At 36.8% G+C, this 19,281-nt stretch overlaps 1 protein-coding gene across 5 annotated transcripts in view; it reads right to left on the bottom strand.

Annotated features, from left to right (window-relative positions):
• LOC107152107 (spermatid perinuclear RNA binding protein) overlaps window positions 1-19,047 on the bottom strand; it is a 136,543-nt gene extending 117,496 nt beyond the window's left edge. For 2 of the 5 annotated variants that reach the window (XR_001504758.2, XM_015497608.2), the window contains exon 1: window positions 18,850-19,043. The gene's annotated coding sequence lies outside the window, so the exon portion shown is untranslated. Of the gene's footprint in view, window positions 1-10,843; window positions 12,064-18,849 lie in introns of those variants that run through there. The other 3 variants (XM_048813118.1, XM_048813120.1, XM_048813119.1) reach the window with 3 other exon arrangements.
• Window positions 19,048-19,281: the final 234 nt, after the last annotated feature.

Here is a 19,281-nt window from a genome sequence, read left to right as displayed (position 1 = left end):
CAACAGAAAAAGTGAACCCATATAAACTATGGACTTCAATTAGTAATAATGCCTCAATACTGGTTCATCACATGTAACAAATTTACCATAATAATGCAAGATGTAACTCATGAGGGAGAAAGGTATATATGGAAACACTCCTCGATTTCTGTAATCCTGAACTGTTTTTAAAAATAAAGTCTATTAATTTTTCTTTAAAAATAGTGATAATGGCAAATGTTGGTGAATATGTGGAGAAATGGATTGTTCATACATTGCTGGTGAAAATACAAACTGGTACCACCACTCTGAAAAAGTACAGCAGTATCTTACAAAACTAAAAACACACTGACCATACAACTCAGGATTTATTCCAAAGAAATGGAAAATTATGATAATACAAAAGCCTGTCCACAAATGTTTATAGTACCTTTATTATTAACAGCCAAAATGAAAGCAATCTAAATGTCCTTTAACAGATGAATAATTAAATCAACTGTATGATACATACCTACCTACCATGGAATACTACTTAGCTATAAAAGGGAACTAACTACATAAAAAAACTTGATGGATGGATCTCAAGGGAATTTGCTGAGGAGGGGAAAAAAGCTAATCTTAATTACTTACATACTGAATGATTCCATTTATAAAACATTCTTGAAATGACAAAATTAAAGAGATGGACTACTTACAAAAGCATGTGAATCTACAAGTATCTCAAAATTTAAAGTTTATAAACTCCAACGGTAAACATATATTCTCCAAAATTTCCCCCTTAGGTTGGTTAACAAATTTCCCAGAAAAGCAAATGCATATTGGAATTACCTTTAAAAATCCAGATGTTTAAGCAGAATATTAAATCAGAATCCCTCAAGGTAAAATCTAAGCATTTGTGTATTTCTCTAAACTCTCAAGTAATCCCAATGTTCAATCAAGAATGAGAACCGCACCGTGTTGTGGTATTACACACCTGTAATCCCAGCAGCTCAGGAGGCAGGAGGATCCCGAGTTCAAAGCCAGCCTCAGCAAAAGAAAGGCACTAAGCAACTCAGTGAGACCCTGTCTCTAAATAAAATATAAAATAGGGCTGGGAATGTGGCTTAGTGGTTGAGTGCCCCTAACTTTATCTCCAGTTACCCCACCCCACCCCACACACACACACACACACACACACACACACACACAAAAAGAATGAGCACCAGCATCCACCAGAGCTAGAAAGTATTATAAAAAATAAAACCCCGAGCCAGATCCAGTGGTGCTCACCTGTTCCAAACTACTTGGGAAGATAAGGAAGGAGAATGGCTTAGGATCATGAGTTCCTGGTCAGCCTGGGTAATATAGCAATGACCCGGTTAGGAGGAAGAAGAGGAGGAAGTAGCAGGAGCAAAGTGTAATTATTAGCATGCCAATATTATTAAGAGTTGTTAAGTATCTAGCTATTAACAATTTGCTAAAATCTTAGCAACAAAAATCATTTCACCGATAAACAGAAGTTTTAGCCCAAACCTCATCCACCTTCCATGAACAAAAGAAGACAAGCCCATAAAACAATAATTCATTAGGTATATTTTTAAATAATGTTCCTACATGGCAACACAGTCTTGAGTCAGGAGCTGAATGATAGGTTCATTTTATCTATGAAACTTCTATAAATACAAAAATGTAACTATTAATCTGGCTTTCCAAAATATTTAAAGCAAAGAGGCTACCGCAGCCCATGTCAGATAAACCTTAAATCAAAAGGAAGGATTTAAAATAATCTCATGACTCTCGCAAATTTAACTACCTACACACAAATCCTGAGAACAAAGTACAGAATATTAAGCATTTCAAATAAAATAAGTATTCTTTTCTACCTGCATGCAGAAAAGCAACAGTAGCAGTATCAGAACCTAATGTCTGTATGAACCTAAATGTCATACAAAAACACCCAAACAAACCCACATACCACATAATTCTATACACCTAGGCAGCAGTCAGTAAGTAATGGAATAGCATGGCTACTGCAAGGATTTTGGCAGACTAATGTAGAGAAACTCACATTCACTTATTTTGGTTTTTAGGTTTGTTTTGTAGTTGTGAGTAGTGGGTTCTCAGTATACTGCACAAATCATTAACTTAAAAGGGATTCTCCACCCAGGAAAATTAAGTAAAACAAGAACATTATAACATAACAAAATGTGACACTATATGTTGCTTAAAACATTAAAGTGATAAGGTCACTTAAATATGTGTAATCTTTTTACAAGTTCAGAAGAACCACAAATTATGGAGCTACAAACCACCAGTATTCAAAGGAAAATTGTAGCTTATAAAATATTGGCTGACTGCCAGTACAAATGTATTTTTTTTCCTCAAATAAGCTTTGTAAGCCACAATACTCCTTCAAAAGTGACTATAACCTTATTATCCAATCAAACAGTAATGTTATTAGATGGTAAAGGTAAGTCAATTCTTGGCCAAAACAACCTACAAAAGCCTACAAACTGTTCTTCACCAATACAGTTAAGACTGAACAGAAGATTTAGAAATTTTTAATTCATTACTATTTTCCCATAATTTCATTAAGTAATTAAGTGCCTTAATTATTTTTTTTAATTGGCTTTGGGGATGCATTAGTAGAGGCCTCAGCTGTTTGAAAATGTGCCTTCTGGACCCCCAAAACCACAATAGGTGCTGCATTACACAAGTCACCAGGGCTCTCAGCACCTCAACATGCTGCCAGCCCCACATTCCCATTTGGTCTCAATACTATGATGGTGGGTCTGGGAGAGCTGAATCAAAGCCCTGCCTAAGGCCCACTCCCACTTGAGGAAAGGAATGGTTTTTCATTTTTTTTTAACTTTTTTTTAATATTTATTTATGTATTTATTTTTAGGTGTAGATGGACACAACACAATGCCTTTATTTTTATGTGGTGTTGAGGATCAAGGGTTCTACCACTGAGCCACAATCCCAGCCCAGGAATGGTTTCTTTAAGTAACATATTTCTCAATGTGAAGAAATGCCCTGGGCTGAGGGTGGGGCTCAAAACTTGTCCTAGCATGCAGGAGGCCCTGGGGTTCCATTCCCAGCAGAACACCCACCCACCAGCCAAAAAAAAAAAAAAAAAAAAAAAAAAAAAAANTAAAAAAAAAAAAAAAAAAAAAAAAGCCCTTATTTTCTAAGAGAATAAAGGTGATTTAAAAAAAAAAAAAAAAAATGGCTTTGGAATCCAAACACCAATCAATACATTTTTTTTAAAGCACAGAAGAGCCACCATTCAACACCTCCCAAAAAAAAAGCTATCCATAGAAAAACAGCTAAAAAAAGTTCACTACAATCCGAAAATATTTCAACTTACTGCCACAATGGAAAGGTAAAGGATGAAACTCTGGAGACAGAGATATGGGTTCAAAGCCAGCTATACATCTTACTTTTAAGGACCTATTACGAGCAATTAACCATCCCAGCCCTCAGTTTTCTCACTTATTAAATGGAAACACCACTGCCCACCTAACAGTGAAACTGTTTTAAGAACCTAAAGACGAAATGCATGTAAAATGCATAGTACAGTCAGTGCCTGAACATAGTAATACAATCTCCATAGAGTCCAGAATAGTTGGATACTACCTTCAACAAATGAAGAGATCAGAATATCCAAAATATTGAGAAGTCGAACATCTTATGATACTAGTACACTGAAGAAAACTCTTGAGCTGAAAAAGCCATATTAACAATAACAATAGCTGCCATATGTGCTTTCTGGTGCTAGGCACTTTATAAATTTTTTAAATATTTCTAACAATTCGGTAAGGAAACAAGTAGGCAAAGATGTACACAAGGTACTTCGTGAAACACTAAAATACTGTGGTTCTACAAAGTCTTAGATGAAGATGCCTAGCCTAGGGACTGGGGTTGTGGCTCAGTGGCAGAGCACTTGCCTTGCACACGTGAAGTACTGGATTCGATCCTCAGCACCACATAATAAACAAATTTAAAAAAAAGAAGAAAATGCCTAGCCTAGTTATACTATATGAATTCTCCAATCTAACCTAAAAAGCACTGCACTTTCCCATAAAACCGCCTCATCTCTCCTTGTATGTCACATTTGTGACAGACAACACAACATTAGTCATCTTTTCATAAGATTATGTATCTTGCCCCTCCAGCTAGACCATAAATTCAAGAGAAGAAATTCTTTCTCAGACTTCATGTCTTTTAACAGTACCTAATACAATGCCTTATCTTTAAAGAACATTCAAATATGTAATAAAAATTTACCACATTTCAAAATTAGGCTGCTCTTTATTTCAAGGAATAAGATGGTTTCTAAGATTAAGGCTTGTATAACAATCTACTCCATAGTAATTTCCAGACTATGTATTTATTAAAGCTGTGTCTGCAAACATGGTTACTCTATTTAGTTTATCAATAGATCCAACTTCATGGTTGTCCAAGTATGGCGTACCATTTGAGATCTTCAAAACACTTTCAGGGATCTGCTAGGCCAATACTAATTTTCATAACAGTATAAGGTTACTCTCACTCTCTCATAAGTATAGAGTTTTCCAGAGATTACATAATGTATGAAGACGATTTATAATGAAATGTGTCAGATTTGGAAGATCAACATAATTCAGTGAACCAACATTTTCCAAATGGCCAATTTCTTTTTCATATCCTCAACCAGAACATACTACTACAGACTAAATGCAGAAGCAGCCATTAGAACCCAACTGTCTTCTGTTAGACACTAATGAAATTTGCAGAATTGTAAAGCAACACTACTTTTCTCACTATTTTTTTTTCACCTTGGATATACTTTTAATTAGGAATACAGCACTTGTTATGAAGCCCTGAATTCAACTCCTAGTATTCCAAAACAAAATCAAAAACAAAAGGTTTGAAAAATGCTGGCTCAACTAAATGTAGGCTCATTTTAGTGTTCTGTGTACTAGGCTCCCTGACCATTTAACTTGGAGCAATAGTCACTAGGCTCTTTTTAATTTTTTATTTATTTTTACAAAGCTGTTTGTTTATTTTAGTTGTAGGTGGACACAATACATTTATTTTATTTATTTATTTTTACGTGGTGCTGAGGATCAAACCTAGTACCTCACATGTGCTAGGCAAGTGCTCTACCACTGAGCTACAATCCCAGCCCATCACTAGGCTTTTGACGAATAATTTATACTCGTTCTGCTGTGAGCAGTATTCTCCTCCAATGAACAATAGCTTAAGATTATTCAGAGAAAGGCTTTGGCAAAAAAACATCAACCATTCTCATTGATTCCCATTTCATAAACAATAATCACTTAGCCATATGACCTGTTTTAAGTAATCAAGAAAAACAGTACAGCAGAACAGACAGCATTTATTGAGCTCAGAGCAAATGCCAAGCACTGTGCTATAGTTACATTACCTCATAATCCTCACAACCCTGCAAACAACGTAACACAGAACAGAAAAGTGACTCAGATTTACTTGTCAAAGGTCACACAGTTAATAAATGGTGGAATTAGAACCAAATCAGGCTGATGTGACTCCAAAGTCCAGTGCTCTTTCCACTCAACCAGGTTACCTTCATATCACTGGAACGAAAATCAGACTTATAAGTGACTCCATTTCCTTGAGCAAGCCACAACTTCTCTCAGCCAGCTTTCTCATCTACAAGATAAGAGGGTTAGTCTAACTGATCTCCAAAGTCCCTTCCAAGGCTAATAATCTTAGATTCTGATTCATCATAACTTCAACCCTACAGTTACACAGAGTAAAAGGTTTTTTGTATGTTTCTCTGAACTGAACTGAGAGAATTGATACAAACAATAGGCAAGTAATGAATAGAATTAATATTCTAGAATATAGCTTTTCATGCTTTAATATTAACAATCATTATAAAATATACTATAAGCACTGAGTAGGAACCATGTACTTCTTTCATTCCAAACAACCAAAGCTTCCTTTTCTGACATAACCTCGGGCATTCTGCCAAGTGAAATCTTTAAGTCTGGAAAGCACCTGTTGGCATGCTGCACAGGAACATCTAACTGAAGGACTGCTCTCAGGGAGCAAATGCCTCATCATAAACTTGTATAGCACCATCTATTCTTTAACGTAAATTTACATTTATCAATGGAGACATATGCCAAGCATTTCTGAGAAAAGGAGAACAAGCTGCAGGAAATAGTGAAAATTAACATACAGCACTTCAAAAAATACACACACACACACACACACATAAACACACACACACTCCAAGAAGAAATGTACTAATTGCAGGAGAGCAAGCAGATGAAGTTTTATTGATTTGTATTACTATAGCCTAGAATATTGTCTAGGCTACCAAAAATTTAGGCTTCTGCCTAAAACAACCACAATTTGAACACAGTTTACTACATGCCACATACTGGGCTGAGCCCTTTAGAAACATGACATTTAATTCTACTGTGCAGAGTTGTAAGGCATGATATTCATTTTAAAAGGTGAAAGAAAGTGACACATCTATTGAGTGTCAGTGAAAAAATTGGAAACAATTCTGAACAACTCCAAAGCCTAGATTCTTTATATTTCTTCTGGTTCCAGAGAGAACAAGAAGTTCTACACCAATCAGAAAAGTGTAATATTTGGGTCAAGTTATAAGGGCATTTTAAATGTTTTGGATAAAAGATTTTAAAAACTCAAAGTCCATTTATGGAGATACCTATTTAGACATTAGCAAAAGTTATGAGGTCACTATCAAAAATCTATACTTCTTTGGATAGCTAGCAATACACTTAAATACAGGACATTTGTAGATGGTCACTGTTGCTGTGGCTTATATTCTTGTTATACTTACAAAACCTTTTAAAAAAACCTTTTGTCCAAAGTAGCTACCACCCTTTTACCTAAAATCCAGCATCTTACACCAGTGTCTATTCCTAAACAGAAGAAAAGTTACATTATTCAGGCAAAAACGCAAGAGAAAACTAACAAGGTTTATACTACTTGAAGACTTACCAGAAGTTTTTTTAAGAGGAATGGCTGAAAACTGGTATACCAAATGTTCTTTCACTGGGTGCAGTGGCACAAGCTTTTGCAATCCCCATGGCTCAGGAGGCTGAGGCAGGAGGACTGTGAGTTCAAGATCAGCCGTAGCAACTTAGTGAGGCCCTAAACAACTCAGTGAGACCCTGTCTCTAAATAAAATACAAAAAGGGGCTAGGAATATAGTTCAGTAGTAGGGTGCTGCTGGGTTCAATCCCCTGTCCTAACAAAAAAGAAAAAAAAAAGTGAGGCCTGGTGGCGCACACCTGTAATCCTAGCAACTAAAGAAAATGAGGCAGAAGAATCACAAGTCTGATACCAGCTTTAGCAACTGGGTGAGACTCTGCCTTGAAATAAAAATAAAAAAGGACTAGGGTATAACTCAGTGGTAGAATACCCCTGGAATCAATCCCCAGTACTATCAAAAACAAAAATAAGGGGCTAGAGTTATGGCTCAGCGGTAGAACACTCAACTAGCATGTGGGAGGCCCTGGGTTTAATCCTCAGCACCACATTAAAATAATAAAGGTATCGTGACCAACTACAAATAAAAAATATTTTAACAAAATAGAGAGAAATCAAGTTCCATACTAATATTTAACTACTCAGAAAATTAATTTTAGGAATTTAAAATCAAATTAATGATTCACTAAAAATAAACAGGAAGAAAAAAGAGAATTTCTAAGAACAAATCTCAGAAGCAATGTTGTAATTTTTCTATTTATAATAATGTCCACTAAAAAAGAGTTCCAAAAGCTATTTCTTTTTTTTTTTTAAATATTTATTTATTTATTTTTAGTTCTCGGCGGACACAACATCTTTGTTGGTATGTGGTGCTGAGTATCGAACCCGGGCCGCACGCAAGCCAGGCGAGCGCGCTACCGCTTGAGCCACATCCCCAGCCCCAAAAGCTATTTCTTATTTTGTTTTTCCCCAACTGCTACACAGACCACAAATGAACAGAAGTGGCTACTAACGCCACAAATACTAAAGTGGACTAGCAAACTCAAATCTTTTTTTTTTTTTTTAATTTTAATATTTATTTTTAATATTTGGCGGACACATCTTTGTCTGTATGTGGTGCTGAGGATCGAACCCGGGCCGCACGCATGCCAGGTGAGCGCGCTACCGCTTGAGCCACATCCCCAGCCCAAACTCAAATCTTCTTCCCTTATATTTGCACTGTCCTAATAAGACTATACTGAGTCGCCTTTTGCCTGCTCACTCCTAGATTCAGTGAAAATAACACCCAACTTTTCAAGTCAAAACGACATGAATTTGAATCCTGAAACCACAATTTATCAGCTGGAATTACTGAATAAGCTTTAGTTTTCCATCTGAAATACAGTAACCATTCTGAAAGGCTAGTATGAAAATTAGAGATTAAAACAAAATACCATACCTGCTATCAGTATTATTAACTGTTATGGCCTTTTAATGTTGCAGTTGTTTCTAAGTATAATACATCCAATACTAAATAACAAAAGGAAGATTCTACTTTTTTTTTTCTTTTCTGGTGGTTGGGGGGTTTGTTTCTGGGGATTCAACCCAGGGGCACTCAACCACTGAGCCACATCTCCAGCCCTATTTTGTATTTTATTTAGAGACAGGGTCTCACTGAGTTGCTTAGCACCTCACTTTTTCTAAGAATGGCTTTGAACTCGCGATCCTCCTGTCTCAGCCTCCAGAGCCACTGGAATTATAGGCATGCGCCACTGACGAAAAGACTCCATTTCTTAATGGCAAATCAGAAATAAGTGCATGAGCACAAACTTACTAGAGCTGAACTTATTTTTTCAGGGCAAAGACTCATTCTAATGGTTTACACTTTTTTCAAACTGCTCAGTGGGCAAGGGATTTTACTTTGAAGTGATGGAATTATTCTGAAACTACATAAGATAGTATATTCAACATTGGGAATATACTAAATATCACTGAAGCATTCCATTTTGAATGGTTAGTTTTTTTAAAAAAAAGTATTTTCAACAGGAATGAGGGAAATATATTTCTAGTGAACATTATTAGGGGTTAGAATGTAAATAGTAAAGGTTTGCTGGTCCACATTTCTAAATGTAGGAAATGTGGACCAGAAAAGTGGAAGGAGCCCAAGACTTCCACCTCTCACACCCAACCATGCTTCTAGTTTGTATGATTTTTAAACTAGTACCTTAATTTCTCTGAAGCAAAACCAGGCTAAAAAGATCTCAAAGGAAAAATATTTAATAGAGAGTGCCAATATCACCCTTTTAAACAAAGAGGGTAAACTGCAAGTTTTAACAAACTCTGGTGGTGCCTTTTTTCAACTAATAAACAGTGCATTAAGTATAAAATAAAAATATCATGCATCATTAACCTATAAATAAAAATTGTACTTCTTTTCCTATAAATAACATGAGTTTAAAAACACCTCTGGTTTCAAGGTTCTAAAAAGTATACAAATCTAAAAGAATCTTATTCTGTTCTTGAATTTGCCTGGAAATAGAAGCTAAATCCTCATATCTTTTGGTATTTTTTTAAGTATAGGTTGTTATAGAAATGTTTTAGCAAATAACACCTTAGCTATTATTAATTAGGTTAGAAGGCCTCTCCTCTTCCAATGTAGTTCTATCTCCTAGGTGGTTTTAAAAAGGGAGTATATGAAAAAATGCTCAACATCTCTAGCTGTCAGAGAAACGCAAATCAAAACCACCCTAAGATACCATCTCACTCCAGTAAGATTGGCAGCCATTAGGAAGTCAAACAACAACAAGTGCTGGCGAGGATGTGGGGAAAAGGGTACTCTTGTACATTGCTGGTGGGACTGCAAATTGGTGCAGCCAATTTGGAAAGCAGTATGGAGATTTCTAGAGACGGAGTGGTCGGCGTCTCTCAAGGCACACAGGGGATAGGTTCTTGGTCTATTCCCTAAAGACCTAAAAAGAGCATGCTACAGGGACACTGCTACATCGATGTTCATAGCAGCACAGTTCACAATAGCAAGACTGTGGAACCAACCTAGATGCCCTTCAATAGACGAATGGATAAAAAAAATGTGGCATTTATACACAATGGAGTATTACTCTGCATTAAAAAATGACAAAATCATAGAATTTACAGGGAAATGGATGGCATTAGAGCAGATTATGCTAAGTGAAGCTAGCCAATCCCTAAAAAACAAATGCCAAATGTCTTCTTTGATATAAGGAGAGTAACTAAGAACAGAGTAGGGACGAAGAGCAGGAGAAGAAGATTAACATTTAACAGGGATGAGAGGTGGGAGGGAAAGGGAGAGAGAAGGGAAATTGCATGGTAATAGAAGGAGACCCTCAGGGTTATACAGTGGAGGAGGTAGAGAGAGAGGAGGGGAGGGGAGGGGAGAGGTGGGGAGGGGGGAGGGTGGAGGATGGGAAAGGCAGCGGAGCACAACAGACACTAGTATGGCAATATGTAAATCAATGGATGTGTAACTGATGTGATTCTGCAATCTGTGTATGGGGTGAAGGTGGGAGTTCATAACCCACTTGAATCAAAGTGTGGAATATGATATGTCAAGAAATTTGTAATGTTTTGAACAACCCACAATAAAAAATTAAAAATAAAAAAAAAAAAGGGAGTATACCGTGATTACACAAACTTTTTAAAACTAAAATCAGCAGTGCCTTCATGTTAACACGGTGATCAAGGTTACTAGTTTGGGAACTCCCATCCGTTGTCTTCAAAAGAGTGACAGACATTAGACAGCTATAGCCAATGAAGCAGCAATAAAGAAATGTTCAAAGGATAACATTTAAATTGCATCAAACTGCTGAGAATATATGAGGTGCTTTTAGAACACTTATCTAGTAAAATTACTGAAACAAGTTAAGCCACTTACAGCTCAAAATAAAAATTCAGATGACTTGACAGAAGTATTCCACATCAATTAGCAAGATTCTAACTCCACCGATAGATTCAGCAATTGAGTCTTCTCTTTCTAGCAGTTATCTGTATCAAAATGAAGGCACCAAAACCACAGATGCACATCTTATTTTCCTTTCATATGAATAATCATCACCTGGATGGCACCATCACACCTGCAAACTCAATACTAAAATGAAACATTAATTCCCAATCTTACTTATCTTGGGTTTCCTACTTTTGTTAAGGGCACCCAATCAACTAGATTTGAAATGCTGTAGTTGTCAGACTTGTCACTCAAACTTCACATCCAGTTACAAAGTTTTCATCTGTTCCAAGGCAGCCATTCTATACCAACTTCAATTACCCTCATTATTTTCCTCAAAATACTATTACAACATTTCAATGGATGGATGCATTTCAGTCTCTCTCCACGGTAAAATTGCCAGATTAAAAGACAATCCTAATAATATCCTTCACTGAAGCCACACAGCTAACAGAACAGAGTGGGTATCTTATCTTGTATGCAAGCTTTCCATCAGTGACTCCAACATTCCTCTCCAAACTTACACTCTACTAAGTCACATTCCCTTATCTTTAACTAAATGAACCAGTTATTTCTCATACAAATTTTTAGCAGTCCTATTTTGCAAATTCCCTCCAAATGGAATTCTCTTTTCCATTTTCTCATAATCAAATCCTACTTGTTTTCCAGAGACTCTACACAAATACCGGATACCATATACCACATCCCTCTGAGGGCTCTCCTTTATTCCTCTCAGCTAGAAATAATTTCTTGCTCTTCTGCATTACTGAGCCAGGGCTGAGATGTGGCTCAGTGGTAGAATTCTTACCTAATCTGGGCAAGGCCCTTGGTCCAATCCCTAGCACCACAGAAAGGGGAAGGAGAGGGGTCATCTGAATTCCTAGTCCATTTCATCTCTTGGGTACTCATCTTTAATTTTTTGAAGCACATGCTATCATCTCCCCTAAGAGAATAAGGCTCTGAAAGGCAAAGGTCTATGTATACTTTATCCCCCAATATAACCAGCACAGGGCTTAATAAGGGCTCACAAATTAGGATAAATTAATAAGGGTACTCTTGAAGAAAAAAAAACAGAAATACATCAAAAATACTTTAAAGGTGCATAGTACTCCAAAGAAAAGCTGAAATTCCAACTATAGCACTACAACCATGGCATCCTTTACCAAGTAACAGATTGCAATAAAACTATTAAGTGCCAGGCACTGTTTTACCAATGCTTAGAAACTGCAGAAAACAAACTCCTCGTGGAGCTTATACTCAAGTGGAGGGGAAAAGGTAACAAAATAAGAAAAATCTATTATAAATTAAATAGTTTAAGTGATATGGACAAAAAAGGGACTATCAAGAGCCAGACATAGAGGAAGTGCCATTTTAATAGAGTGGTAAGAGAAGGTATCACTGAGAACGATATATATGCTGGAGCTAAGCAATTATCTGAGAAAGGTATTCCAGGTAGGTTAAACACCAAATGCAAAGGACCTGAGACAGGAATAGGCCTAGCATGTTAAAGGAATAGCAAGAAGGCCATGAATGAACAAAAAGTATGAGAGAAGATGGGAGTCAGAGAGCAAAGAAGGGATCACATCACAAGAGGATCTGATAGTACTTGGCCTTTTACTCCGAACAAGATGGGGAAATCACCAGATAGTCTTGATCAGAATTGACAAAATCCAAGGTTTGTTGTTGTTGATGTTGTTGTTGTTGTTGTTGTTTGGTACCAGGGATTGAACTCAGGGGCACTTTACCACTAAGTTACATCCCAGTCCAAAAAATTCATTCTTGCTTGAGAATAGTCTATAAGGGGGAAAGAGCCAAAAGTGGCTACTGCAGTAATTCAGACAAGCTGATATAAGCTTAGATCAGTGAAATCATGAAAAATGGCCAGAGTCTGGATATATATTGAAGACACAGCTGGCATGGTTTTGTGGTGGATTAAATGTGGCATGTAATAGAAAGTAAATAAAGGATGATTCCAAGTTTTGACCTGAGCAACTATAAGATGAAGTTGCTACTTAACTGTGATTTGGAAGACTGTTAAAAGGGGCAATAAAAAGACATAATAGGGTAAAGATTAGGAGTTCAGTGTGTACGAAAGGCCAACCATGTAACACATCTGTAATGCCAGCAATTTGGGAGGCTGAGTCAGGAGAATTTCAAGTTTGAGTCCAGTCTCAGCAACTTAGTGAGACCCTGCCTCAAATTTTAAAAAGCAAAAAAGACTGAGGATGCTGGGGATCCTCATGGTAAAGCATCTCTGGGTTCAATGCCCAGTACAAAAAAAGAGAGAGAGAGAGAGACATAACTCAACCGAAGTGATAACAATATAAACAGACAAAATAAGTTTGCATACACTGAGGCAATGAGAAGAGTGTCATATCTGTCACCTGAATAATTATTCAATGCCTTTAATGATAAGATGCAACCCTGATTTCAATTTGTGAAAAATGCTATCTTAAAAACAAATGACTGAGGCCTAGCAGCTAGGGAGGTGGAGGCAGGAAGTCCAGAGTTCAAAGCCTGCCTCAGCTAATCAATTCAGTGAGACCCTGTCTCTAATAAAATACAAAACAGGGCTGGGGATGTGGCTCAGAGGTCGAGTGCCCCTGAGTTCAATCCCTGATACTCAAAAAAAAAAAGAAAAAAAGACTGGTTTGGGACAAATTCAATGTGAATACCAACAAAATATATAAGAGGGAGATGTAATTTCTTGCAGTAGGATAGCCTGGAGTTCCAGGATAGGGGGGGAAATGTCAGAGTCATCAACACATACATGGTATTTTTTTAATTGGAAGAGAGCACCAACAGAATGAGAATAAAGAGAAGAGACCCCTAGGGTGGTTCAATATTAAGAGGCAGGAGTGTCAGGCACAGTGACGCATACCTATATTCTCAGCTTCTCAGGAGGTTAACACAGGAGGATCAGAAGTGGAGGCCAGCCTTGGCATCTTAGCGACCCTGTATCAAAATCTTAAAACTAAATATATGCAGGGGCTGAGGATGTGGCTCAAGTGGTAGCACGCTCGCCTTGCATGCGTGCGGCCCAGGTTCGATCCTCGGCACCACATACAAACAAAGATGTTGTGTCCGCCGAAAACTAAAATAAATAAATAAATAAATACTTTTAAAAAAAGGAAAAAAAAACTAAATAAATGCAAAGATCTGGGGCTATAGCTCTATTCTAAGGTACCCATGGGTTCAAAGGGGGCAGAGATAAAGAATGAAGAAGAACCAACAAAGCAGACTGAGAAAAGGTACACAAAAACAAGCAGTGTGGCATCCTATAAACCAAAGCAGAAAAGTGTTTCAAGAAGGAAGCGAAATGTTTCCACAGATGAATTAAGCTTCATGATTTTGATAAGAGCAGTTTTATCAGAGTAATAAGAGCTATAAGTCTCACTAGAGCATGTTCAGGAAAGAATAGGCGATCTGCAGTTGAGTAGAAATAACTTTTTCAAAAAATTTTGCAACAAAGAAAAGCAGAGAAATTGGGTAGTAGCTAGAAGAGACAGTGTAATCAAGAAAGAGCTGTTAAAAATACACACACAGGGCTGGGTTTGTATAGCTCAGTGGTAGAGCGCTTGCCTTGCACGAGTGAGGCCCTGGGTTCAATCCTCAGCACCAGATAGATAGATAGATAGATAGATAAATTGATAGATAGATAGATGATAGATAGATATTGTGTCCATTTACAACTAAAAAAATTTTTTAAAATACACATATAGAAATACAGTGTGTGCTGAAATGGAATGAGTGTTATATAGAAAAATAATGATGTTTCAGGAAAGAGAATAAACACTTTAATTTTTATTCTCTAAATTTATTGAAATTTAGAGAATTTCACTGGAAGACTCAAATAGCCCAATGAAGGTAAAATTTAAATAGGCTAAGTGGATAATAATTCCAGAATACTATTACCTTTGCAATACTAAAGAAGGGTAATTCACATGCCATAGGAGGTTCTGAAGAGAGCCTGGGCTACTTACTGAGAACATTTGTGTCAAGCAGTTTGCATATTATTTCATTTAAGCTCAAAATAACTTGATAAGGCATTGTATCTACAGTTACAGATAAGAAACCAGAAGCTCAGAGGGCACAAGTAATATGCTTAATGCACAAAGCACAGTGGTAGAGCTATGTTTCAAATCCAGGTCCTTCTGTGTACAGGATAAAAAATTATTGTTAATTGGGTGGGAAGTTAAGAGTTTTTCTGGTTCTTACTGGTTAGAAATATGTGCAAAAGTATTAATGGATGAAAGTGTGTATGCACATCGCAAACACTAAAAAAACAAAGTAAATGTAATCAAAAAATGTAGGGGCTGGGGATGTGGCTCAAGCGGTAGCGCGCTCGCCTGGCATGCGTGCGGCCCGGGTTCAATCCTCAGCACCACATACAAACAAAGATGTTGTGTCCGCCGAAAACTAAAAAATAAATATTAAAAAAAAAAATGTAATAATGAGTGAAGGACCATGAAATTAGGGCAGCAAAATGCTGTTAACAACTGTTGAAGCTGGTTGATGATATGTGGAAATGCATAGTACTGTGGGGTATGGTGACAAGGCCTATAATCCCAGAAGCTCAGGAGGATCATGAGTTCAAACCCAGCCTCAGCAAAAGCGAAGTGCTAAGCAACTCAATGAGACCCTGTTTCTAAATCAAATACAAAATACGAATGGGGATGTGGCTCCCTGGTCGAGTGCTCCTGAGTTCAATCTCTGGTACCCACCCGCAAAAAATGCAGGATACTATTCCCTTTTATGTACATTCCAGGACATTCTGTGTCAAATTTCTACATCCCTTCAAAAACTGCCCTCAATTCTGCTCAATCCTCCCTTTGAAAGCAATGTTATATGCTTTGCAATTTACAATTTTTTTCTTTAATCCTCACTTTACACATTAGAGGTTTTATTCCAATTTTGGACATGAGAAAAGAGATACAACTAAAAAACGCTAGGATCTGACCTCAAAGCCACATTTTCTAGTGTCAAAACCATTCTTCTTCTAACACACCAATCAAAGTCACACACCAGGTGCTCAGGGCAAACTCATAAAGACAGTCCACCCAGTGTCAGCCTTTTTCTTAGGTTCATTACTATTTCCATAACCCTGGGATCCTGAGCTTTGTAACAGGGCTAAGGATTATCCCACACAGTCCTTGAATACATTCACTGAAAGAAGCAAACTTGCTCAACCAATCAACCTTCCTCAATAAAGCAAGGTCTAACAGGAATTTTTTATACACAATTTCTGAAAGTGTAATCTGAAAGCCTGTCTCTTTGCTCTAGAGTCAATTCCTTGTGCCTCCATTTTTCCAAATGTAATTATCTGCTATTCTTCTATATTATGTAGCTATTATAGAGACCAAAGTCCAGGTATATGAACTGAGTTCTACAAATAAAGGACATCACTAAACATAAAACTCACCAATTTCAAAAGTTAATTTTGTATAATTCCACAATATTTACCCAAAGCTGGCAGATTAGAAAACATCACAATACTCTAAGATATCATCTTTTTAAAAAACCTCATTAGTAATATGTTTAATATCTGTTCTTCCATGCTAACCATAACATTTTAAGTTTATTCATAGCCTACTTCAAAAACAACTGAAAACATGCACACCACAGGCATGTTTCAGATGTTTATTCTCTCTGGCTGCTAATCTACATCAAAACTCTAATACCTTTTCCTCCTGTTCATTAGCTTTGCCAACCAAAATTGAGTTATCTATCCAGAGTTATTTAATTCAACAACTATCCACTCCCAAAACTTCATTAGGTTAAAATGTAGGCAGGCTAAGCTGTACAGAAGCCTAACATTAGATGCGATGTTAGATGCGTTACAATTTACTCGAATTTGTAAAATTTGTAAATGCTTCTGTTTTAACTTTGAAAAGTAACCACTTCTTTATTAGGTCACTACAAAGGTGTTTTCACACTCGCCTCTACCCACCTACACCACCACCCTTCCCCCAGTACTAGGATTTGAACCCAAGGATGTTCTACCACTGAGCCATATCCCCAGCCTGTTTTTCTTTTATTTGCAATCCCCTGCCTCAGCCTCCCAAGGAGCTGGTATATGTCACTACACCTGGCACACAGTTATCCATTGTGCCAATGGCCCGAGCTTCTGGCACCTAGTTATCTTAAAACATACCGATTTTCAGTTAGGCTTGACTAAACCAAAGACTTCATTTTCATTTTAAGAACCAATCTATCAGTCAGGCACAGTGGTGCATGCCTATAATCCCAGTGGCTCAGAAGACTGAGGGAGGTGGATCACGAATTCAAGGCCAGCTTCAGCAAAAGCAAGGCACTAAGCAACTCAGTAAGACCCTGTCTCTAAGTAAAATATGAAATAGGGCTGGGGATGTTGCTCAGTGGTTGAATGTCCGAAGAGTTCAATTTCCAATTTTTTTTTTTTTTAACACACACACAAAAAAAAATCTATCTAGGGTTGGGCTTGTGGCTCAGTAGTAGAAAGCGTTTGACTGGCCATGTGTGAGGCACTGGGTTCGATTCTCAGCATCACATATAAATAAATAAATAAAGGTCCATTGAAAAAAAAATAAAAAAAAAAAAAAAAAGAACCAATCTATCTAGAGAAGGATCTCTTCTTTACTCAATAAAATACTACTGAGCATTAAGAAATCTTAAGCTTGGCACAAACATGTTTCTGAGTCTAAATGCCAATGCATGCTTTGAGTTAAACCGGCAAAATAAGCTTAGTAAAAGAGGCATACTTAAAAAAAAAAATCTAGAGACACCTTTATTACTAGAATATTACTAGTTGCTGTATATGTCAACAGAACTAACTTGGTAATATTAAATTCATAAACAAAATGCTGATCTGCCCAATAGAACATTGTGAAAAATCTTAGCACCTGGAAAACTGCAGAGAACAGGAAATTCTGCAGGTACAGTAACAAACTACATCTTATCCATGACCTAGAAATGCCTGAGAATTTATTACACAACCTGCTGCAGAATTCTCACTTTTCAAATGGATATGAACCATGAAGTCACACAATGCAACGCTCTGTTTTTATTATTGATATAATCAACTATAACCTTTCAAGTTGTGCTAAAGTTAACTAAAGAAAGCAGATGTTTTACATAGTGTTGGTTATGTCAGAAGTTAGAGAATTTGAATATCAAATAATTAGATTTTAGAACAGCTTCATTCACTCAGCCACACACACGTATGCAGAATCTTTCATGAGGTAGGCACTATACTTCTCAAATATGGTGCACTTAAATGACTCTTAGGAAAAGAAATAATTCAAATTAGGCAGAAACTGACAAATCAGGTCATTTGGACACCTTACTATTCCATGCAAGAACCAAAAGCTAGATTAAAGATTAACAGACTTTTCAGGCTCAAATAATTTATCTATATCACCATTAATCTAGCCTCATTATTTTACTGGCTTTTTATACACACACACACACACACACACACACACCTTTATTTTGTTGTGTGTGGGGGTTTTTTTTGTTTTTGTTGTTGTTGTTGTTTATGATGCTGAGGATCAAACCCAGTGCCTCACACATGTGAGGCAAGCACTATACCACTGAGCCACAACCCCAGCCCTTAATTGGCTTTTTATTTGTTTTTTTGTTTGGTTGGGTTTGTTTTTGTTTTTTCGGTACTGGGGATTGGACCCAGGGGTGCTTTACCATTGAGCTATATCCCCAGCTCTTTTTATTTTGAGACAGGGTCTTGCTAAATTGCTTAGGGCCTCTCTAAATCGCTGAAGCTAGCCTCAAACTTGAGATCTCCCTACATCAGTCTCCTGAGTCAGTGGGATTACAGGTGCATGCCACCACACCTAGTCCTACTTTCTTTGTTATAACTGACATAAAAATTTAACTTACGTATCTCAAGAAACAGTTTTCTAAAATTAAAGTGAAGTATGAAGATACCTGTGGTTACCTACCACAGTTTTTCCACAGCTAAAGAAATTTTGGAAAACAACCAATCTTTTGATAAAAGGACCTGTGCAAAACAAAAGAAAACAGAAGAGCAATAAGATGGGTAATTAGGGCCAAACATGTTACATAAGACAGTAAACTAAATAGTTTTGTTCAGCATATTAGGTCATAATTCTTGATTAATTTTTTTAGTTAAAGATCACACGTTATATGATTTTTATACCAAAGAGATACTTGCTTCAGTATTATAAAAATAATTTTCTTATCTATTCTGAAAGTTGCAATTTTTAAAATGTATAAAAATAAACTTATTAAAAGAAAAAAAGACAGTAAACTATTATATTAGATCAGCTATCACAATGAAACTACTAGTCAGAGCTGGGTGTTACCAAGCTCAAGGCAAATTAATGTCTAATAAAACAACTTACTATTTACAT

This window comes from Marmota marmota, unplaced genomic scaffold (assembly GCF_001458135.2).
Source record: "Marmota marmota marmota unplaced genomic scaffold, marMar, whole genome shotgun sequence".
Taxonomy (NCBI): Eukaryota; Metazoa; Chordata; class Mammalia; order Rodentia; family Sciuridae; genus Marmota; species Marmota marmota.
Note: the sequence above shows the minus strand (reverse complement) of the source record. Positions and strands in the feature narration are given on the sequence as shown.